The sequence below is a fragment of the Cnephaeus nilssonii genome, assembly GCF_951640355.1.
Source record: "Cnephaeus nilssonii genome assembly, chromosome: 19".
In the NCBI taxonomy this organism is placed as follows: Eukaryota; Metazoa; Chordata; class Mammalia; order Chiroptera; family Vespertilionidae; genus Cnephaeus; species Cnephaeus nilssonii.
This window is the reverse complement of record NC_137090.1, coordinates 49671737-49696086: the sequence shown is the minus strand read 5'-3', so window position 1 is coordinate 49696086 and position 24350 is coordinate 49671737. Positions and strand designations below refer to the sequence as shown.

Here is a 24350-nt window from a genome sequence, read left to right as displayed (position 1 = left end):
GAGGGCAGAGTGATGGTTCTGGATACAGCTTCCCTGACACCAGAGTTTGGCATAGTGTTGACATTGCCTAGCAGCAGGGGTGGTGCTGTCTGCCAATCTAGCGGCCCTGATCCATCCCCAGGCTCTGCTGTGAGGGGTCTATGCAGTGCCCACCCTGACTGGGGCAGGTAAGTCAGCTGGGAGGTCCTGAGAACCTCCTCAGGGTCTGCCATTTCTCAGCTTTCTTGGTCTCCTTCTGTGCCAAGCACCATGCTGGGCACATAGTTGGTGCCTTGTGGGCACGGGTGTAATCAGAGGGAAGAGGCAGTTCCTGTTGTGCCTTTGAGAGTGTGAGGCCCTGTGAAGGGGCAAGGCTGCACCAGGGGCGTCTAAGAAGCCCTCACGTCAGGGTTATGGTGAGCTAAGAGGCCCCGCCTTTTCAGAGCCACCGCCCCTCTGGCAGCCTAAGGAAGCCTGTGCATCCCTTCCCGGAATAACTTTGGAGCGTGTTTTATTGAAGTATAACACACACACATTGAAGTGCACACATGTAAAGTATACACCAGTGAATTTTCACAAAGTGAACACTTTTGACCCTCGCACCCAGCTCAAGAAACCGGGCGTGACTAGCGCTCCAAGCACCACCTCCCAAGAAATCTCTGTCCCAACGTTTACTGCCGGGGTCAGATCGCGCGTTAGCTTAGGATGCCGCGGTCTGTGTGTGAGGGAGGGTGGTGAGGTGTGGAGGAGTTGCAGGATGTGCAGGGGTGTGGGGATTTGTGGGGGATCTGAGTGAAAGTCGCCGAGCGCATGGTTTGGGGGTGAATTTGCCAGGGTACGTGTGGCGCTTGGGACAGTCGGAACGCGTGAGTGGGGATTGGGGGAGTTGTTTAGGGGATTCCGGCCAAGGTTCTGGGGAGCTGTGTGACCGCTGGGCAGTCTGCGCGGGGTCTTGGAAGGTGGGGGTGGAGGCTGCAGGGGGTGGGGCGGGGCCTGGGCGACGGTGGGCGGGACCGGCGGGCGCGGGGCGGGGCCTGGGCGACGGAGGGCGGGGCCGGCGCGCGCGCACACGCAGCCGGCGCGCCCCCTCCCGGCCGCCATGTTGGCTGGTGAGTGGGTGTCAAACGGAGCTGGACGTGCTGGCGGCGCCGGCGGCGGCTCCGCGGGCTCCGGTCGCTCCCGCCTCCACAGCGCTATAGGCGGTCGTGGCCGCGAACCGGGGCCGGCCCGAAGGAGCGGAGGTGAGCCGGGTTCGGGGACCGGAGTGGGCCCCAGAGCGCGGAGCGTCCCCCTCCCCCAGGGGGCGGACGCCCCCAGAACATAGGCGTCCCCGAAGTCAGCCCCCCAAGCGTGCAACCCCGCTGCCCCAGCTGGGTCTACCCCTCCGTCAGGACCCCTTTCCTTCCAGCCGGACCCCGCCCCACAGGCTCGAGCATGGCCCCCTCCCTGTCTTCCCGCTGCAAGGACCCCGCTCCGACACGCGCGCGCACTCCCTTTCCCGTCCGGGGGCTCTGCGTCTTGGTCCTGGGAGTCTGGAGCCCCCCTCGGCCCTCACCTCTGCCTCAGCCTGAAGCGCCCCCGCCCGCTCTCCAGGGCACTTTCCGCTCCTCCCGGGCCGGCGCCCCTTTTCTCCGGAGCCGGGTCTCGTCTCCCTCCCGCCCCCTTGTGGAGCTCAGGCCCCATCCCTCCTGGAATCGGGGGGAGGGTTCTGTGTCCGGGACCCGGCCCGACCCCGTTCTTCTTCGGGCTGGAGCGGGCCCCAACCCTTCCCGAGGGACCAGGTTCTCCCATCCCACCCCACCCCCTCCCACCTCCACCGCACAGCGGGGACGGGGGCGGCAGAGCCAGGCTCCAGCTGCCTTTTGTTCCGCGTGGGATGGCAGAGCCCCCTCCCTGCCCGGCTGATCGGGTGGGGGAATGGGTGCGTGGGGCCCTGCTCTCCCAGGCGGTCTGTGTGGAAGGAGGCCCTTCCGCTCTCTCCCCGTTGGGCGGCTCCCCGGGAGCCGAGCGCGTTGGAGAGGCTGGTCCTTCCTGGAGGAGTCCTTGCCCAAAGGTTTGTGTTCGCGTCCCGGAGTTGGCCCAGTGGCGTTGTGGAAAGGGCAATTTGCTCTCCCCCAAACCCCAGCATTCCTCCGCCCAGGGGCTCCGTGTGGGGCCCCTTCACAGTTTTGCGGTCTGTGTTTGAAGAGAAGATGGGGCTCAGCCATCTTTGGGGTTCAGATGGGGAAAACTGAGGCCCAGAGAAGCAGTGATTCGCTCAAGGTCACATAGCGATTCTGTGTCAGTGCCAAAACTAGAAGCTCCCTCTCCAAGGCTCTCCCCATGACGTTATAGAATTTAAAAATAATAATAATTTTAATTGATTTTTAGAGAGAAGGGAGACATCGGCACACCAATCAGCTGCCTCCTGTATGCCCCCTACCGGGAGATCAAGCCCAGAGCCTGCAATCCAGGTGACCTGGAATCTTACCGGGAACCTTTTGGTGCACTGGATGGTGTCCAACCTACTGGACCACACCGGCCAGAATTATCTCCCTCCTCTTAAAAATTTTTTAAATGAATCCTCATATTTTCACCATCGATTTTTAGAGAGAATGGAAGGAAGAGAGAGAGAGAAATATCACGTGAGCGACACATGGATTGGTTGCCTCCTGCACGCCAGGGACCAGGGCAGAACCCAGGTACGTGCCCTTGACTGGGACTTGAACCTGAGACCCTTTGGTCTGCTCGTCTATGCTCTAACCACAGCCAAACTGGCTAGGGCAGTCCCCCTCCTCTTTTATTTTTAACATTCACACGAGAAAATGGTTAGGAGAAGATGAGAAGTATGATTTCTTTATTTCCACCTCCAGAATATCCCTTGTAAAGAAGAGATTGGACGGAGGGTTAGAACGATTTTAAAAGGTGAATTTTAATATCCATGCCCTCCTTTCCCTCTGCAACTGCCACCTCAATTACATGTGCATCTTGTAGCTCTAGATACCAGATGGCAGTGCTGACAAAATCGTATACTGACTGAATCCTGCACAGCACCCATTGAGTTGGAACTGATAATTAAGTTTTCATTGTATTTAAAAATTGAAAGGGACTATCATTTATTTCTGAATAGTACTTGTTCTAGTGTTTGTGTTTGAAACAAGTGATTGTGTTGGAGAAACCACCAAAGTCATCTTATCTTTTACTTATTTGTGTTTTTACATTTAGAAGCTAATTTTTTCTTTAGTTGTAATACTAGGCTTGTCATCCTTCCCAGTCTTGCTGGTCTAGTCTTTTGTGAGCATTGAATGTGATACTGACTATTAAAGCGTTTGGTAAGTGCAAACTACTGTGAGGCAAGATTCAGGATTGCATCCCACAAACGTCTGGACCAGCAGCAAGTTTGGATTGTCCTGTGGTTTACACCAGCTTTTTGCCTCTCTGGACCCTGAGCTTGGCAGATAGGGAGTTCTGTGGAGAATTCTCTCCCAGCAAGGTGTGTGCCAAGCACCTGTGTGAGGTGTGAAGAAATGTAAACCTTTCAAGTAGTGATACCAACCCAACACAGTGTCTGCAGTCTTGAAAAATGTATTTCTTCATTCTCTGTAGAAATACAGTTGCCTCTTAAGTCTTCCATAATAAGGCGTGGATTTCCTGAGCATTGGGATTCTAATCCTGCAAAGCGTTTGAACTGTTTTGGGGACTGATTTGTTTTAATTGCTTGGCTTTTCCTAAATTTAAAGGGTAGACGGTGGCAGCTTCCTCTTCTTCCGCTTCTGCTGCTTCTGCTTCTCCTCTTCCTCCTCCTCCTGCTCCTCCCTTCCTCCTTCCTTCCTTCCTCATTTCATTCAGAGGAGGGGCACCTTTCAGTTCTCTGTGGACTGAAGTGCTAAGAGATTATCATGTGTGGGGTTGTCATTGTTACACTGTTGGGAAGCACATTAAAGCCCTGACTGGTTTGGCTCAGTGGATGGAGCGTCGGCCTACAGACTGAGGGGTCCCAGGTTTGATTCCTGTTGGGGGTGCATGCCGGGTTGTGGGCTTGATCCCCGGTGGTGGATGTGCAGGAGGTGGCCGATCAATGATTATCTCTCATTATTGATGTTTCTGTCTCTCTATCCCTCTCCATTCCTCTCTGAAATCAATACTAATATATATGTATGTATGGTGTGTGTGTGTGTGTGTGTGTGTGTGTGTGTGTGTGTATTAAAGTTTTCAAATGTTTTTGGCAAGTGTTCTTATTGTTCCCCAGAACCTTCCTGTTGAGTTGGTAGAGCATGGATGAGCATGGTAGTTACCATTTTATGGCATGAGTACCTGGTGACTGTGAGCCTTGGAGAAATAAAAGGGCTTGGATTTGGAGAATTTGAGGTTAGAGAGGATATAAAGAATCATCTAGTCCTGCTCCCTGTTTTCTGTTGGACATTCAACCCATGCCTTCAGTTTAAACGTCTGTCTAGCCTTTGCCAGCCAACTCCATCAGTGTTTGGGCCCCTCTAAGCCTGCTCTCTATGCCTCACCACCCCGGTCTGTTGGAGCACTTATCACAATTTCTGTGTATCTGGGGCTCTAGTGACACTGACATCTTTGAAACCAATGATTGTCCTTTTTTTTTACTTCTCCAGCACACAGCTCCGTTTCTGGCACAAGCATGGTAGGTGCTCAGTAAAGGTCTGGGGTATGAGTAAATAGTCCTGGCGACAGGGACTGACCTTTTTTTGATCTTACTACAGGCTCCACTGTTCTGTCTTGTTCTTGCAAAAACCATTGCTGTTTGTCCAGCAGTCATATGTCAGTCAGGTGGGTATTATCCTCCTCTTGCAGATTACGAAAATGAGACCCAGAGGCTCAAGGTCACACAACCAGTAAGTGATGGAGCTAGGATTTGAACAGATCTGTTGTATTCCAAAATATTATTATTACTAGAGGCCTGGTGCACGAAATTCATGCACTGGGGGGCCCTCAGCCTGGCCTGCGTCCTCCCGCAGTCTGGGAGCCCTCGGGGGATGTCCAACTGACGGCTTAGGCCTGCTTCCCGAGGCAGTCTGACATCCTTAGTGCTGCCCTGGAGGCAGGAGAGGCTCCTGCCACCGCTGCTATGCTAGCCAGCTGTGAGCCCGGCTTCTGGCTGAGCGGCACTCCCCCTGTGGGAGCACACTGACCACCAGGGGCCAGCTCCTGCCTTGAGCGTCTGCCCCCTGGTGGTCAGTGAGCATCATAGTGACCAGTTGTTCTCCTGTTTTGTCGATTTGCATATTAGCCTTTTATTATATAGGATTATTATTATGTTTTTATTGATTTCAGAGAGGAAGGAAGAGGGAGAGAGATAGAAACATCAGTGATGAGAGAGAATCATTAATCAGCTACCTTCGCAGCAGTCCCCCTTTTGGGAATCAAGCCCAAAACCCGGGCATGTGCCCTGACCAGGAATCAAAACTTGGCTTCCTGGTTCATGGGTTGATGCTCAACCAGTGACCCACACTGGCTGGGCCCAAAATATTATTATTCCTGTTACTTCATTTGAAAAATTCAGTCTCACAGGAACGAAGAGATTTGCTTAAAGCCCTACTGCAAATGGATAATGGACTGAGGACTGTGAGGTGATGTAATTAAGATTGGTAAGGGTGGGGAAAAGCACATTTTATTTTTGCAAAATGCATTGTTGGAATGACTGTTCACAGTCATCTGTTGAGTTTCTGAAAATTGACAAACTTTCTGATAAGTTCATCAGTGGAATTTTCTTTGGTCTTAATTAGCTTGTTCAAGTTGGCTAAAACTAGAAACTTAGAAAACAAAAACAGTGAAATAAGTGTGCATGTAGTTGAGTCAGTGTATTCAGTGTCAGCCATCTATGGGCTTGTTTGGGCACACCTATTTTTTAGTCAGGCAGTTAAGTTTTTGATGTCTTAAAATGCAAAGCTATTATAGCAGCCTTTGTGGTTTTTTTTTCACATAAAATTTTATTTTGTGTTCACTTGGACACACTGATTCATGAGTGGAAAATCTGAGGTCCAGAGGAGATGTAACCCTCTCCCCCCACCCCCATCATCAGTATTGAGCATTTATGGTGCACTAGGCACAATAGAGCACACAAGAAAAACATTGTCCCTGCTCTGGAGGAGCTTACATTCTAAAAGGAAAAATACACCTCTTTTAAAATGGTATTTTTGTTTGGTGTTTTTGCAAGGTACTGAGGATATAGTCTGTCGGGTAAGCTTTGGGTATAACAGCCTCGTTGTTTAAAAAGAGAGGAAGCCTGGCTGGTGTGGCTCGGTTGGTTGAGTCGTCCCCTGCCAGTTCGATTGCAGGTGGGCACATTCTCAGTTTGGGGCTTCATCCCCAATGGGGTGCATGTGCAGGAGGCAGCTGATCGATGTTTCGTTCTCACATTGATGTTTCTCTCTCCCTGTCTCTTCTCTAAAATCAATAAAAACGTATTTCAATATTTTTGAAAAATAAAGACAAGAGGAAGAGGAAGGATTTTAAAGGCAGACAATGACAGACATTCGGGATAGGTGTAGTTCACGGGGAGGTAACACAGTCTCATCAACTAAGTAGAGATTTGCTGCAGAAATAGGACCTGGGAGATAGTGTGTGCCATGCAAGCAAAGGAAGCAGGGTGTCCTTAGACACTGAGTGGAGCCATAAAGATCATGCGGCCTTTTTTCCAAGTGCAGGGCCACCGGGTAGGAATGATTGGTGATAGAACAGAAGGCTGGAAAAGGAAATCCTGTGCACCTGACAAGTAGGAAGAAGAAAGGACCAAAGTTGGAGGCAGGCTATAAGTGTATCAAGAAATTTTTTAAAACAATGATTTGGAAGCACAAAACTTAACAGTTAATGCTACCTGACCAAGAACATTGTGGCTTTCAAAATTAGAAAATGTCATATACTACAATTTTAAATGGAACATGTTACTTTTTTCCAATCAATCCCCCCACTTCTGAAAAAAGCAATAACCAACACCTTTTTTTTTTTCATGGGGTTTCAGGTGGAGGAGTATGGGACATGGTTGGAAACAGAAGTTATATTAGTAGTATTTTGTTGTTATGATAAACTTTGTATTTGGTTATTTAATTTATTGGGGTGACATTGGTTAATAGGATCATATAGGTTTCAAGTGAATAAACTTGGTAAAAGCCCATTAGCTGCCACAGGGGAAGAAGGAATAAATTTCCAAAAATGTACAATTTCCTTTAGAGAAGTTTCAGAACCAAAACACTAATATACATGAAAAGCTGTAGAGAAGTAGTTGAAAAGTTCATTCATAAAGTTTTTATTCCACTTACAGGAACTCAATACTATATTCTTAACCATTAGGCTGAGATTGTTCATGAAAATTTCTTGACATTAAAAATAGCTAAAGCTATTTTTACAGCACATGCATGTTAGGCAAATATTTAAAAAAATGACTAAAACAAAGAAAACACCTAAAAAAAAGTCAAATACATGGGCCTTTCTTTTTGTTTTACTGCTGTGCTTGATATATGTAAAGTAATGGATGTCAAGCAGTTCATTTTACTGTATCTTCACTTGTACATTTGTTCTTAGGTTGCCTAAAACATTTAAATACAAATAAAATGAGTGCAGCAGAAATAATGAAAGCAAACAGCAGGTAAACTGACAAATAATGGAATGTAAATCATTTCTGCCCTTTTCCAGGGTAGGCTCGGTCACAGCTAAAGGAAGCCTGCTGCAGCGGTGATCACAGTGTCACCGAGACACCCGCTCAGCATGGACTGTCCTGAGAAACCCACTTCAGCCCTCTGAGAGCGCCAGGAGGTTAGGTAACTTTTGAGGAACTGGCATAGCCAGGAGTCAAACCCAGGTCTGTGTGTTCCCAAACCTGGGTTCCTCCTATTCCACCAGCTCCTGTAGAAAGCCCCACAGTGAAGGGGCTCCCCATTGTCTCTTCATGGCAACTCAACTGGTAAATGGAGCAGGGAAAAGCAGGCTGGTGCATGGTTGGATTTAAAAGCATCTCTAGTTAATCACTTCTAAGTACAGGACTCATCCTTCCCTCACTCCCACCCCTCTTCAGTTAATGGCATCGTTGCATCCTGGTGGCTCAGTAGCTGAGAGCACCAAATGGTACAGACAGTTTGGCTACAGAGGCCATGCGACAACTAGCTTTGGAATCTGACTGGGTACATATTGGCCTTCTCGCAGTGGGGCTTTGGGCGTTGTATCACTGAGCTTCGGTTTCCTCCTCTCTAACGTGGGGCTAAGAATAACCACTTGGCAGCAGGATCGTGGTGTTTCTCAGACTCCAGTGCGCATCAGAATTACCCAGAGAGGCTGTTAGGCACATTGCTGGGCCCTGACCCAGAGTTTCTGATTCTGAGAGGATGCATTTCAACCAGTTTCCAGGTGTTACTGATGCTGAAGAGAAGGTGTGTAAGGGGTCGGCATCAGCAGTGCCTTTTTGCCTCAGATGTGCCTGAGTTGCTCAGAAGATGGTGGCGTGGTACTGGGAACTTGGTTTCTCAAAAAGCTGTTTTCACCTTATTCCTGTGTGATTATAATTTGGACTGGCGTCACAGGCATCATCACTCTGTGGGTTAGTCGGGATGTTTTCCTTAATGAAAGGAATGTAAGATGTCGGTGCCCTTGAAGAGGCAGTAAATCTAAGATTGCTTGAAAATCCAATTCATTCTCGCACATCAAGCAAGATGTTCACTGTCAAGGCTTTTTAGATAAGCAGCTGGGAAAGGGCCGGGGGAGTGGGGTTGGGCGCTGAGCAAACTCCCACAGGGTAATTAGGGATGGCTTGCTGGCCTTACTGGAAGCCACTCCTTTCTCCTCCAACATTTCATATTGATTTAATATTCTTGGGTGCTTAGAGTTTGGAGAAAAAATGGTTTTTCCTCCAGTAGTGATGTTAGATTGTCCATGAAAACCACACATGTGCCCTGATGGTTTTAGGATGTCTCCTGTGTGTTAGGCCTTATGCTAGTTTGTTTATACACAGCATTAATTTAATTTTCATCGTGATTGTGCATGGCCTGTCACTATTTCTCTTTTTGATATGCAGAAACCAAGGCTCAGAGGGGCTCAGCAGCCTGCCCCAGGCTACACAGCCCTCAGTGCCCCCGCTGGTATTTGTTGCCGCCTTTGTCAGATTCAAAGCCACTTTATTTCCACTACCTCATGCCCTAGCCGTTCCAGGTGCTTCCATTGCCTCATTGTCCCCTCTCTGCAGCCCTGAGAGGTAGGCATTTCACAGATGAGCAAGCTGAGGCTCAGAGGGGGTCAAGCTTGCTCATATGCATCCACTCTGAATTCAGTCCCACACTTGTCTGATTTTGGAGCCTCATAAAGCTGTTTCTATGACAACACCTCACCTTCCTATCCAGGGCTACAGATGTAAGTTCTAAGACCTAAGGCTGCCTAGATGAGCACAACAGGGACCTGAGAGCACCCCTGTTGGGTTGGCTGGGAGGAAGTCTTTGTGGGTTTGTAAAGTTTTTTGTGTTTGTAAAGCTGTGTTAAAATAATTGCCCAAATTGCTCTTTGAGGAAAGGAGCCATTTCTTTTCAGCCTGTAACCCCGAAGCTCTGCCCACTGGTTCCGTAAACATGACACAGGGAAGTTAAGGACTAAAAACCCTCTGGTGATGCTATTGTTTAAATATGATGAAATTCATAAAGAACTTGATAGTCTTAAACAGTTACATGTAAATAAAAATATAAAGCATCTCCTTCCTCAGTAGGCTATTAATGCATGACTTCTAGTAAATGGGTCATTTTTCTGATCTTACAGTGTATGAGCAGACTGGGGTGTGATCACTTTCCCAGGGTTTGAAAATTGCCTGCAGTTCTCAAGCCAAGGATGATAAACAGCTATGTGTCCATACCTGCCCTGCACTCCTTGGAGGCCCTGGAGGTTTGGACTCGAATGTATTGTTTCGTAAACTCTTTAAGACTCTGTTGTGAATAAATCATGAGAGCTGAAATTACTCTTTAGAGTCTGCCCCCTCCTCCCCCACCCCTGTGGTCATAGCAGTACAGGGCACCGACAGGCTGGAGAGCCTCCTTGGAGAGAAGGTCCTCCCTGAGTGCCTGTTCCTTAGATACCCAGAGCTGTCCTGGCATAATAACGATACTCTGGATCCAAAAATTTGGGAAACATGAGCAGAGAAATAATTTTTATGCTACTTTATGAAAGGCAGTCTGATTGATGTAGAATTGTGAGCATCAAATCAAAAGGCAATTTCATGACAGCAGGGCAGAATATTTGAGATCAGTGTCAGCCTGGAAAATACGCAACACCTGGTCTCAAGAGTCTAAATGATGGGTGTGAAATGCCATGTTTCTTGCCACCAAGAACTTAGTCTAACTGCGAAGACAAAGGTAACAGGGAGAAGATAGGATTTGAGCTGCACCTCGAAGGACAGGGAATAGTTTCAGGAGTGGAAGGCAGATGGGAAGGTATTTCAGATCGAGGGAACAGCGCAAGGCAAAGCTTGGAGTGGGCCTGGGCTGGTGCCTGCGTGCATGTGGGGTGTGTACTCGGTGGGTGCCTGCTGGGAGCAGTGAGGACCTAGGTGGCAGAAGCCTTGGAACATAGTGGTGCTGGCAGTAGGGAGCTCAAGTGTTCGGGGAGGGACCCTCTGGCAGGGGCCTTACAAAATGGCATAATTTCTGTGGGTGAGGGCCTGGCCAGGCTAGCTTTCTGAGACTGGATACATTGCAATTCTGGAGACAGCACAGGGTTGTGTGTCAGAGTGAGGGGAGGCCAGAGTCCACTTCTGTTTGGGGAGAGGTGAGGGCTTTAGGGCTTCAGTGCTGGCTGGGAAGTGTGGGTGTGACACCTGCAGTTCTTAAAAAAAAAAAAGATTTTTTTTTTTTTAAATTGCTTTCAGAGGGGAAGGGAGAGGGGAGAGAGATAGAAACATCAATGATGAGAGAGACTCATTGATTGGCTGCTCCTGTAGGTCACCCACTGGGGATCGAGCCTGCAACCTGGGCATGTGCCCTGACTTGGAATCGAACCATGACCTCCTGGTTTGTAAGTTGACACTCAACCACTGAGCCACACCTGCAGTTCTTATCCTTGGGTGTACCTGTAAACCACATGTCCCGAAAACTTTCTGCAAGTGGGGTCTGTGATGGGGCCCCACTCCAGACCATGGAGGCAGGAAACAGTAGTAATTCCTGAAGTACTCCAGATGGTTCTAATGGCTTGTGTGGGCTGAGAAGCTGAACTGTGTGCTCGGGGTGGGGGGGGGGGGAGGCCTCTGGGAAGGTCACCGATTAGAAGGTGGGAGAAAATTGAGCCAGCGAGCACAGGAAGCCTAATGAGGGGTGGGTGCTGGGGCCCTGAGTACTACAGAGGAACTGGACAGCTGGAGAAAAGAGGGAGGGATGACAGAAGAGGTGGAATCAGATGGCTACCTGGGCTGAAGTCTGCCTTAGCAAACAGTAAACAAGGTGAGGACCAGAGAAGAGATTGTGACCCACCTGTTTGGTAGCTCTTCTTCAGCTTGACTTGGAGCCAGGTTTATGGAGCAGGGAGGGCGCAGCAGGTGCTTGTCTGCAGTCAGGCCTGCAGCCAGGTTCCTGTGCTCTTAATTGTAAGACAGACACTAGTAAAATTTAAACTAAGTAATTATTTTAAGACTAGAGGCCCGGTGCACAAAATTCATGCACGGGAGGGGGGGTCCCCTCAGCCCAGCCAGCACCCTCTCCAATCCGGGACCCCTCAGGGGATGTCCAACTGCTGGTTTAGGCTCAATCCCGGGGATCAGGCCTAAACTGGCAGTCAGGCATCCCTCTCACAATCCAGGACCGCAGGCTCCTAACTGCTCACCTGCCTGCCTGCCTGATTGCTCCTAACTGTCTCCCATGCCAGCCTGATCACCCCTAACTGCCTCTGCTTGCTGGCCTGATCGCCCCCCAAATGCCCCCTCTGCCAGCCAGGTTGCCCTCAACTGCCCCCCCCACCAGCCTGGTCACCCCTTACTGCCTCCCCCCACTGGTCTGGTCACCCCCAACTGCTCCCCTGCCAGCCTGGTTGCCCCCAACTGCCCCCCTCTGCTGGCCTGGTTGCCTCTAACTGCCCCCCCTTGCCGGCCTGGTTGCCCCTCACTGCCCCCACCCCTGCTGGCCTGGTCGCCCACGCAGCCTGCTGTTCAGTCATTTGGTCGTCCCTCACTAACCTCCTGCTGGCCTGGTTGCCCCATGCAGCCTACTGTTCGGTCATCTGTCTGGTTGTTTCAGTTGTGATGGCCCCTGGCTTTTTATATATTAGGATAGCTCTAATTTAGAGTTCCTAATTTAAATAGATTAACTTTAGTAAAGATCAGAAGTGAGGTTTTATCTGGTGCATTTAATAAATGTCACAATTTATAGTAGTTACAGAAAAAAATAATTTATAGACCAATTCATTCAGTCTTTATTTAATATTTACCGAGCACGTATATATTATGTGTTATAGTCTGGGAATACATAGGTGATAAGTTCCTGCCCTCAAGTAGCTTATGGTCTGCAGAGAGTGGCTCCTGATACAGGGACAAGTAGCATCAGCCCCGGGAGAGAAGAGTGTAGACGGCGGTGTCAGACACAGAATGAACCTGGGTGTCAGAGGCTTCAGAGGAAGTGGTATGTAAGTGGAGTTTGGAAGGAAAACAGAGTGGGGGACAGAGTTGGGAAGACTGCAGGCGGAGGGAACGGAGCTGTGTCCAGGCCTGAGGGAGAAGTGTCCAGCTTGGGCTGAGCAAGGAGGAAGGGCTGGACCTGGGGCAGAGGCGCAGCCACAGGCCGGCCAGGCAGGTCGGGTGGAAAGCTTAGTGAGGTTTGAGTTGGGCTGTGGTTTTCACACAATCTTTGGGTGGTGAGTGTGCAGGGACCTGGGTCCTCCTCTCTACCTCTAATCAGAGCAGCTCTGCTCTGATCTGAACGTGGGGAACTAAAATGAGCTTATTTGAAAAGTGTTCTCTGCTGTTGAAAAGAAATCAAAGTGATTTCATTGCAGTGGGTGCTGGGAGGCACTGGGCAGCAGAGTGCCCCAGGGGTAGCTGGGAGCAGGGAGGGACAAGGCTTCCCCAGGGACCTAGAAAAGCTCTCACTTCTTGCTGTTTGCAGGAGACAGTGGAATTGAAAAGGATTGTGTTCCATCCTCTGCTCTGAGCCAGTTTCTCAGGTCCCAGGTAACGCCTAGGCGTGTGCTGATGCTTGGGAATAGAACTCCTTTCAGTAAGCATTTTTGTTTTCCAGAACCCCCTGGAGGATTTTGTGACCAGTTTGTAAAGGTGAGGGGCCTAGTAGTTAACTTGGAAGGCATGTCAGGCTCTGGGCTGGGTACCCAGGAGAGGACCCAGCCCTCAGATCTTCTCAGTGTGGGCTAGACAGACGTTGTCCATGCCTCATCCACCGCACAGGTGCATTTTGTTTGGGCTGTACTGTGCCTCCTTTTAAAAGTTAAAATTGGTTGCTGTATTAGTTTCCTGTGGCTGCTGTCACAAAGTACCACAGACACGTAGCTTGAAACAATGCAGTCTGTAGGTTAGAAGTTCAGCACTGGTCCCACTGGGCTAAAAGCCTGGTGTAGCCTGGGCTGCGTTCCTGTGGAGGCTCTAGGGGAGGGTCTGTTTCCTTGCCTTTCCCAGTTTCTGGAGGCTGTCCATGTTCCTTGATTTGTGGCCCTTTCTCTCTTCAAAGCCAGCAATAGCCAGTCCTGTTCTCCCACTGCATCACGCTGATGCCAACTTTCTGCCTCCCACTTCCACTTTTAAGGACCCTTGTGATTACCTTGAGCCGATGGGATAATCCAGGATCCTCTCCCTCTTTTAAAATAAGCTGATCAGAGACCTTAATTCCATCGGCTACCTTAATTCCTCTTTGCCATGTAACCGGAGGTACAAGGTGGACTTCTTTGGGAGGTCATTATTCTCTTTACCACAGTTGCCAACATGAAAATCAGATCTTACATAGCAATTCAGACTTGCAGTTTCATTGACAAATCAGAACACTTGGCAGCTGGGGGCCTGCACTGTTGCCTGGCAACACTGGGTCAGCGCCAGTGTTGGCCACTGTCTCTGGATAGGGTTGCATTTACCAGTTCTCCAGAGCCCCCACCCTTCCCATGGTGCCCACTCATTTTTCTTCGTGGCCTGGGCCCTGCTTTGGGGACCCAGGACCGTACACAGAGACCAGTCATGGCAGTGTCAGCGCTCATGGTGGGGAACTTGCTTACCAACCTGTGCCGTGCCCTCCTTTTTGCCCCTGTGCCCGTCTCTGCCCCCAGACCCTTTTCACGAACTCCCCTCTGCCTGGCATATTGACCAGTCCCTCCTCTCCATGCCCCTCCCACCCCCCAACCCAGGGCCCTACATTCTAGAACAGTGATGGCGAACCTATGACACGCGTGTCAGCACTGACACGCGTAGCCATTTGCCGCATGCCGAGGATGAAACATTTGCGAAATAATGTTTTTTCCTCAAAGTGTCACACTACCCGAGTTATGCTCAGTTTTTTGGCGAAGTTTGACACACCAAGCTCAAAAGGTTGCCCATCACTGTTCTAGAACATCTCTGGTACTACTTTGGTGGTATTGTTTGTACCATAACTTCTTGTTTCCTGTCCCCGCCTTTTCTGGCAAACAGGGCTCATACATTCTGTTATTTTCCATTGGCATTTGTAAAAAGCAAGTCTTTATAATTCCCCTTTGGAGCAGTATCCATCAAGAATCAGGATCACACAACAAACATTGAGTCGAGTATGTACCGTGAACCACATTTTCCTAGACAATAGGGAATGAGATGGAGACACCTGCCTTGTCCCCCGCCCCCAAATCTAATTCTAGAAGAGGAAAGAGGAGAAACAATAGGCAATTGCATATTAACCTCCGACGGCATTAGGAGGGGTCTGGCAGCATACTGCTTCCTCGGACCCTGGCCTGAAGGGAAGCTCTGTCTGCAGTGGTCAGGGATTCTAGGGGCTCTGTTAAAGGCATTCTAGTGAAAGGTTCCCTCATTCCAGACATCGCCTAGACCCCAGGTGATAGCTGAGTTTAGGGCGGGCGTCTCAGAGGCCGAGATAGCAGATCCGTTTGCTGTGTGAAGGACTAGGCTAGACACCTCCGCGTGCTGCTGTCTGGCATTCTGACCCGGGGCCTGGTGTCTTTCTGCGGGGTCCTTGGTATGGCCTCTCGCAGATGGGCCTGCCCTGGGTGAATCTGCATTCTGAGACTCAGGTGGAGGGCACTGGGTCGAGTCTGAGAGTGTGAAAGTTTAAGTTCTTTATCCATGTTAAAGATCTTTGCAAGCTTGCTTGAAAACAGAGCACACCTTTTCATTGCGGAGGATTTCTAACATATAAAAATAGAATAGGTCGATGAACCCCATCGCTCAGCTTCAACAGTTTTAATCTAGGCTCCCCTTTCTCCCATTGGATTATTTCAAAGCAGATTCCAGACTTCATTGATACCTGCTTCAGTGTGGATCTCTACCAGATACGGACTCTTTGGAAACTTTTTAAAGTCAGACTGACTTCCAGCAGTCCTGATTCTGACAATTTTTATTGGGTGACATAGGTCAACATGAACATATAGGTTTCATGTGTGGATTTCTAAGTTACAAAGTCTGTATATAGCACCATGTGTCCACCACCCAGAGTCAAGTCTTCTCCTGTCACCTCAATTTAGGACCCCTCTTCCTCCTGGCAACCAATACACTGCAGTTTGTGTTCATAAATTTCGGTTTTATATCCCACATGAGTGAAATCGTCTGGTTCTTAGCTTTTTCTGTCTGACTTATTTCACTTAGCATAATGTTCTCAAGGTCCACCCCTGTTGTTGTAAATGACACAATTTCATCGTTTCCTCCATTGTGTGTATGGGCCACGTCTTCTTCACTCAGTCCTCTATCGCAGGGCCCTTGGGCTGTTTCCATGTCTTGGCCACCATGAATAATGCTGCAACGAACATAGGGGTGCATAGATATTTGCATATTAATGATTTCGAGATTTTTTGGTATATACCCAGGAGTGGGGTTGTTGGGTCATATGGTAGCTCTATTCTTACCGGTAACTTTTTGAGGAATCGCCAGACTGCTTGCCATAGTGGTTGTACCATCTACATTCCCACCAGCAGTGAATGAGGGTTCCCTTTTCCCACAGCCTCTCCAACACTTGTCATTGCTTGTCTTGTTGATAAGGGCACTCTACAGGTGTGAGGTGGCATCTCACTGTAGTTTTGATTTGCATTTCCCTAATTGCCAGTGAGGTTATATCTATTGGCTGTTTGTCTTCTTGGGAGAGGTGTATTTTCAGGTCCTCTGCCCACTTTTTGATTGGATTATTTATTTGTTTGATGTTAAGTCTTAACAAGTTCTTTATATACTTTGGAAATTAAACCTTTGTCGGAGCTACTATTTGCAAATATCATCTTCCATCTAGTTGGCTGCCTGTTTATTTTGTTGTCTGTTTCTTTTGCTGTGCAGAAGCTTTTCAGTTTGATATAGTCCCATTCATTTATTTTTGCCTTTACTTACCTTGCCTTTGGGGTCAAGTCTATAAAATGTTCTCTACCACTCAGGTCCATAAGTTTGTTACCTATATTTTCTTCTGTGTAACTTATTGTTTCGGGTCTTATGTTTAGGTCTTTGATCCATTTTGAATTAATTGTTGTACATGGGGACAAACTGTAATCCAGTTTCATTCGTTTGCATGTGGCTTTCTAATTTTCCCAGCACCATTTATTGAAGAGAATATCTTTACTCCAATGTGCATTTCTGGCTCCTTCAATGATCTGTCCATATATGTGTGGTTTTATTGCTGGTCTCTCTGTTCTGTTACATTAATCTGTGTGTCTGTTTCTCTGGCAATACCATGCTGTTTTGATTATCGTAGCTCTGTAGTATAATTTGAAATTAGGTAGCGTGATACCTCCAGCTTTGTTCTTACTTTTTAGGATTGCTTTGGGTCTTTTGTGGTTCCATACAAATCTGGTGATTACTCATTTAACTTTTTTTTTTTTAAATGACATTGGGATTTTGATGGGGATTTCATTAAATCTGTATATTTCTTTGGGAAATATGGCCATTTTAACTATGTTGATTCTTTCAAACAATGAACATGGGATGTTTTCCCATTTTGTTGTGTCTTTTTCAGTCTCTTTTAATAATGCTTTGTAATTTTCAGTATATAGGTCTTTCACATCCTTTGTTAAGTTTGTTCCTAGATATTTTATTCTTTTGGTTGCTATTGCAAAAGGAATTGTTTTTTTCATTTCTTTTTCTGAAGTTTTGTTGTTGATATACAGGAAGGCAATGGATTTTTACACATTGATTTTGTATCCTGTAACTTGACTATATTTGTTTATTGTTTCTGATTTTAATATGTTCTGGGCTTGTAGCTGATTTTTTTTTAGTTGTGGAATAATCTTTATACAAAATCTTGATTTAGGTTGAATTTTATTAGCATTTATGTAGGATATAATATTTACTGTGGTAACCATTTTAAAGTTAAAAACCCAGTGGCATTAGTACATTTACAGTGTTGTGCAATCACCATCACTGTCTAGTTCTAGAACTTTTCATCACCCCACAAGGACAGCTGTGCCCACTTAGCAGTCACTCCCTACACCCCTCAGCCCCCAACCCCTGGCAACCACTAATCTGTTTTCTGTCCCTATGGCTTTGCCTGTGCTGACATTTCACCAAATGGAATCATGCAGTGTGTGGCCCTTTGTGTCTGGTGGCTTTCACTTAGCATAGTGTTTTCCAGGCTCTTCCTGTAGTACCAGGGTCAGGACTTCCTTCTTTTCATGGTTGATAATACCTGTTGTGTGGCTAGACCACAATTTGTTTATCCATATATCTGTTGAAGGATACTGGGGTTGATTCCTCTCTTGGTGATTGTGAGTAGTTGCTATTTTAATTTAACTCATCAGTGCTTTGAAATGTGGTGATGTGGTGCGTGGTTCAAAAAGAAAATGATAAAAAAAGAAAAAGAAAATGTCACGTATGTGGGAGCAGGAGGGTGATTTACTCTTGATGTCATAGATTTTAACACACATTTAAAAAACTTACTATTGAAGTGTAGTGTGCATCACAAAAGCATACAGTACATATTGTCAGGGTGGACGTGCTCAGAGGTCTCTTCTGGTTGTTTTGTTTTTGGTGGCCATGAGGCCTGCTTAATAGCCTGACTTCTGGGGGACAAACCCCGTCCTTAGATCTGAGAGAGCACAGCGGGTTTGAGGGTGGTCAGGCCTTTCTGAGCACCAGCATCGAGGGAAGAGCTTGGCAGGCTCTGGGACTTTGCTCCCTTCTAAGTATGGGCACAGGTTGGGTGTTCTGGGGCTGTCGTGACGGTCATGACGGAGGAGCTTGTTTTCCAGAGCACCGAGCCAGAGGCATTATTCACATCGTCAGTGAAATAGAGGCTGAGCCCTCGTGTTTTCATGACAGCTTCGAAGGGGCTCCGAATGGCGGGTTAGATGCATTGTTACCAGTGAAAAATGAAGTGGATTTGATTGCATGTTTCATATGCAGGCATTGATTTTCATTAGGGGTTTATTTCCAGCAAGGAGTTTGCAGGCAGCCCTAAGTAGCCCTGTGCTGACTTGGGGGCACCCTTAGCAAGGCTGCGAGGTGGGATGAGAAGTGGCCCTGTGCCACTTCTCGGGTGGGTATGGTCACGGTGTTGGGGAGCATACTCTCCTCTTGGAGGGCGTGAGGGAGTGTTCATCTCGGGTCCCAGGACAAGAAGAATCTTCTGCTGTTTATCCCTGCCTCGCACTCCAGTGATTTTCAACTGGTGTGCCGCAAGCATTTTTAAAACATGCAGTACCTGACTATTTAGTCTGGGGACTGACCTCTTTTCCCTTAGATTGTTAAATTAAAAAAAAAAAAAGTACAGCCAACACAATAGTCTTCCAGTGTGAATGAATCAAAATTATTCCTTTTTTTTTTTCAGATCAGCAAAAAATATAATGTATTCTTTGGTATGCTGCAGAATTTTAGTAATGTATGTGTGCCATGAGATGAAAAAGGACCTTATGTTTTAATTGTTCTGGGATGGGCCTGAGCATAAGTATGTTCCCAAAGCTCCCCAGAGATTCAGACCAGTGTCTAGGGTTGAGAACCGCTGCTTTAGGCCATTTCACATATTTTTAGCAACAAGCAAGTGATAAATAGATGGAAAAAAAGGAGCCTGGTAGGATAGTCGACCCAAAGTACAGTGGTCTGAGTTCAGAGAAGCTGAGTAAAGAGGATTGTGTAGCTTCCAGTGGTTTTCTGGGTCGTGGAGCCCGTGGGAAAGCTCTGAGGGGCTCCTCTCCTGGGCCAGAACCACTGAAGCCTCAGCTCCTGGACTGGGTGGGAGGAGCGGCTAGAGGTTTTGCTCTGAAGGTCTCGGGCCTGCTTAGTGGTAGTGCAGCTTTGTAACGAGATCTCTGGCTCTGTAAGTCCCACACTTATGCCTAACACCATTTGCTATAGAATGTAACTACAGGGAAGACCCAGTGTGTAAAGAAAATTTACCACGTGGTCGGAGCAACTAATCCAGTACCGCCTGCACTTTAAAAACACACTCTCCCTGCTTGAAAGAGAAAGCAGGAAATTGTGAAAGAAAACACATTCTTTCTTGATTTAAAAGCATATATTTTATTGGTAGAAGAAAATGGCGATAATAAGCACAAGAAATCACTATGTAACCTGACTGCAAGTCTTTAGTCAGATTTTAACATTTGAAGAAAGCAAAAAATGTTTCTTTAAGAAACAAACCAAACCCACCCATCACCTCAAAAAACAAACCAGATTCTTGCCTAGCTGATGTGGCTCAGTGGTTGAGTGTCGACCAATAAACCAGGAGGTCACAGTTCAATTCCCAGTCAGGGCACATGCCTGGGTTGCAGGCTTGAATCCCCAGTGTGGGGCGTGCAGGAGGCAGCCGATCAATGATTTTCTCTCATCACTGATGTTTATCTCTTTCTCCCTTTCCCTTCTTAAAAACAAAAACAAATGAGGACTCTGAATTGTTACAGTTTGGTTGGTCTGAAAGGCAATTTCGTGATTGGTCAGAATGGAGCTGCTCTGATTGGGCGGTGAAGATGTTGATGGCGGGAGGGGGGAGATATAGCTGTACAGCTCCAATTGAATGGGGAAGTCTCAGTCCTATTGGTTGAAATAGGAGTCCAGGACTCCTTTATAAGGCTGGCTCAGATGGCAGGAACACAGGCAGGCAGGAGTTCAGTGCAGGCTACTCCCAGAAGTGCAGTTTTCGTGAGAGGCCTCTGTGTAGAAATGGCTGCTAGACTGTTTTTTAAAATTGGAGCCCAGCTAGCCACCAGGAGCCCTTAGTAGGTGTCTTTTTTCTCAGGGTCTATACCCATGATATGTTAGTCTAGTAATTTCCTTCGGGGTCCTTGGCATTGGTGCTTTGCCTCCCTGTGAGCAGGTCTCTCATGCTGGGGAAAGGTCCCCGATTCCCTGCGCATTGGTGTTAGGCCCACCTGGCTGGTCACAGAGTCAACTCCAGTTAAAAGATAGCAACCTTCCCACAAGACACCCCCCCACCCCCAGGAGGGCAGTGGTCCTGCTGTGTTCTGTGTTTAGCAGGGCCTGGGAGTGGTGAGAACAGACTTGTTAAATGAGGTTTGTATTTATGTACCATCATTCACTACCAACTGGTGGATATTTAAGAAACCCTTTCAAATAGAAATTTAAAGGCCACTATGAAGGACCTTTTTTCATTTGGAAGAAAAAATTTGTTTAAAACTAGAAAAGGGAAAACAGTTGTCTTCTTTAAAAGAAAAAAACTCATTCTTGAACACATTAGCTTCTGAATCAGGCTCTCAGAAATAAGAGATTTTTAAAAAACCAACTATCTTGTGAGGCTTTAGGAGTATAATTTGGACTTGGTCAGCTTAGTTCTCTCCTTTCAGTAGATGATGTGGAAATAAGGTTTTGCTGTTGTTTTTGTTAAATGTGAATGCAGTGCCTCATTGTTTGGCATCTTTTGGGCACTGAGTCACAGCAGAGGGAGATTTCCAGACAAATGGATATCACCTCTTTGAGGACCAAAGCCTTTCCTCTCCCCTTGCAGCTTTCGTTTTTCCTCGTCACACTTTCTCTGTGTCCTGCTTCCACAGAGGCCGGCTGGTGCACTGGCACCTGGTTAGGAAGGCGGCTTCCAGGTGAACGGCGGAGGTGTGCCTGCAGTGAGACGATGGAATTCTTCCTAGTGGGCCTCGGTCCTCGCCTCCTGTCCCCCTGAACGCAGGGAGGAAGAGTCCGAGTTCTCTGTTCCTCCCTGTTTGGCCTGTTTTCTGGCTTCACCTCTCACCACTTTCTCTCTTCACTTGCCAAGCTGGGTATTGGAACACCTTTTGCCTGCTGTTCACCCACCTTGGCTGTTTCTTTGCATGGCCCTGGCCTATATGTACCCTTTAGGCTTCCATTGTAGGGTATCATTCATTGAGTGTTTCTGCTCCCCATGGGCTGTGTCTGATTGGTACGCATCCCCCAGCATTGTGCCGCTGTCCGCAGGTAGCGAGTGCTGAGCACATGCTTGCTGCACAAGTGACTGCTCAGGGCTTCTTGTTCTCCTTGACCCTGCCCCTGAAGATAGATCAGAGAGACAGGCCTGCTCAGGGCTGCACTGGGGAGCGGGGGGCAGGAGGGGGGAGTTGTGCAGGGGAGAGAGGTCCCGGCAGGCCAGCTCACACCAGTTGGATAGAGGGTTAGATGGGTGTGTGGACAGCTAGGGAACACCATTCGCAGCCTGCCGGGTGTGAAGTCTGGAAGGTCACACACAGGATTGTATGGTGGTTTCTGGCTTCTGGCTGTTTGTGCAAGGCTTTGACGCAGATTGACAGGAGGAAGGAAAGGCAGAGCTGACCCTGGCTGGGGGCTCAGTCCGTTAGAACGTCGTCCCCATGCACTGAGGGTGTGTGTGGGTTTGATCTCTGTCAGGGCATATGTAAGAATCAACCAATAAATGCAGAAATAAGTGGAACAACAAAACGATGTTCTTTCTCTCCCTCCCACCCTCTCCCTCTCCCCTCTTCCTTTCTCTCTCTCTCATAATCAGTAAATAAAAAGTTAAAAAAAGAAAGAAAAGAAAGGCAGAGCTGCTCACAGCACTGTTGTCTGAGACTGTTGGCCAAAGGCTTTTATGTGGCTTTGGTATTTTTTTTTAATGAGCATGGGACTTTTTTTAAGTAATGCTCTTTGAATATGCACTGCATCCACATAGTTCCAAAATGAGAAGATATTAAAGTGTAGTTTGTGAAATCTTACCGATTACCTCTGTTCTCATCTTTTCCATCCCCCTTCTCCCTAATACTCCTTTTTAGTAGTTTGACTGGCTTTCCAATGTTTCTTTGTGCAAATAAAACACACAAATTTACATTCTTATTTCTTCCATTTTGTAAAATTAAAGACAGCACACTGTACATGTACACACTGTTCAACACTTGCTTTTTTACTTACCAATGTAGTCTAGAGATTTTCCATGTCGGTATGTGGAGAATCATGGACACTCTCTCTTCAGCTATTAGTATTGTGAAGTTGTTCTTCATTTGGAGGAACAAAAGTTGTTCGTTTTTGTTTTATTTTATTTTTTAAATTTTATTGTTTAAGGTATTACAAATAGTAGTATATATGTCTCCCCCCACACACACTGACCTCCCCCTGGCCTCCCCTACCTCCCCGGCACTCGCGTTTTGTTTTAAATCCCATCGCCTCTACAGAGGCATTTGGGCATGTTTCCAACATGCTGTTTCCTAACATACCTGCAAGGAGTCGTCTTACCTCGGCACTGTCTCCCACATGTGCAGGTGGATCTGCAGGTAGCATCCCCCAGGGACATTGCTGGGTCAGACGGGAAACACATTTGTAATTTTAATAGATTTTGCCAAATTGCGCTCCACAGGGCGATTCCATTTTGCACTCCCACCAGCACGTGTGAGTGCATTTCCCCACAGCCTCACCGGCAGAAGGTGTAGTCAAACGTTTGGATTGTTGCCAGCCTGACAGGTGTAAAGAGTATCTCAGTATGGTTTTATTTGTTTGTTTATTTTTGTTAATTCTCACTCGAGAACATTTTTTTCCATTGATTTTTAGAGAGAATGGGAGAGAGGGAGGGAAGGAGGAAAGGAGAGAGGAATAGAAAGAGAGAGAAAAAGAAATATCGCCTGCACGTGCCCCAAGCGGGGCCAGGGATCGAACCTGCAAACCAAGTACATGCCCTTGACTGGGAATTGAACCTGGAACTCTTTGGTGCTCAGGCCGACACTCTAACCACCGAGAACACCGGCCATGGCTCAATATAGTTTTAATTTGCATTTTTCTGAAGTGTGAGCTGATCGTGTTGTCATATGTTTAGGGACCATTTATACTTTTCTGTGGATTTTTTCTCATTTTTCTCTTAGGTTATTGGTTGCTTATTTCTTAATTTTTGTGAGTGATTCATATTTTTGGAAGGTTAGTTCATTGTGTTACGAGTTGTTAATATTTTTTCAGGCTAGGAATTATTCTCATCTAGTCAGATGCTTTTTATTTTTAAGTAGTCAGATTCTTTAGGTTACCTCCCCCCCCCAGTTTCCTGTGTTTGAAGGTTCAGTCTGTGGCCTTGGGGCAGAGTCTGGTCCCGGTTGGGACAGAACAACACCATGGCTTTCTTCCAGGATTTTAAGTAATTGGCCACAGACATATTTTCAACATGAGCGTACAGTAGCATGGATGTGTTTGAGTTTGTATTGTTACATGATGCTACGTATCTAGTGTGCGATCATCATAGTCCCAGGAAGATGGAGGTTCCATCTTTTTTTGGTTGTTGTGAACCGCTTTATTAATATATAGTTTATGTACCATGAAGTAAATTTCACTTTTTTGAAATACACAGTTCAATAGTTTTTAGTGTATTTAGAGTTTTTCACCCATCAGCCTAATTTTATTTTAGAATATTTCATCACCCCAAAAAGAAATCTTGTACCCATTAAGCAGTCATTCCCTCGCCTCTTCTTCCCCCAGCCTCTGGTAACTATCAGTCTACTTTCTCTCCCTCTGGATTTGCCTAATTCTGGACACTTAAACAAAATCATATAATATGTGGCCTTTTGTGTCTGGCTTCTCTCACTCAGCATACTGTTTTCAAGGTTCATTCATGTTGTAGCATGTATCCATTCTTCGTTCCTTTGTAAGGCTGAATGATATTCCATTGTATGGATACATCACTTTGTATTTACCCCATTCGTCTGTTGATGGACAGAGCTGTTCCCCCTTTTTGGCTGTTGTAAATAATGCTGCTAAGAACACAGGTTTGTGTGTAGGTGTGTTTTCTTTTCTCTTGGGTGGGTAAGGAGGCTTTCATCATCACCACATTGGGAAGGGAATGTGGAGAATTGCACATTGGCTTTTAAAATGTTTGACAAAAAATGACACACTC

At 47.1% G+C, this 24350-nt stretch overlaps 1 protein-coding gene across 3 annotated transcripts in view; it reads left to right on the top strand.

Moving 5' to 3' along the window:
- EPN2 (epsin 2) overlaps positions 1-24350 on the top strand; it is a 105555-nt gene that overhangs the window by 20575 nt on the left and 60630 nt on the right. For 2 of the 3 annotated variants that reach the window (XM_079798135.1, XM_079798133.1), the window contains exon 1: positions 1065-1220. The exons of the other annotated variant lie outside the window; for it this stretch is intronic. The gene's annotated coding sequence lies outside the window, so the exon portion shown is untranslated. Of the gene's footprint in view, positions 1-1064; positions 1221-24350 lie in introns of those variants that run through there. 3 annotated transcript variants of the gene reach the window in all.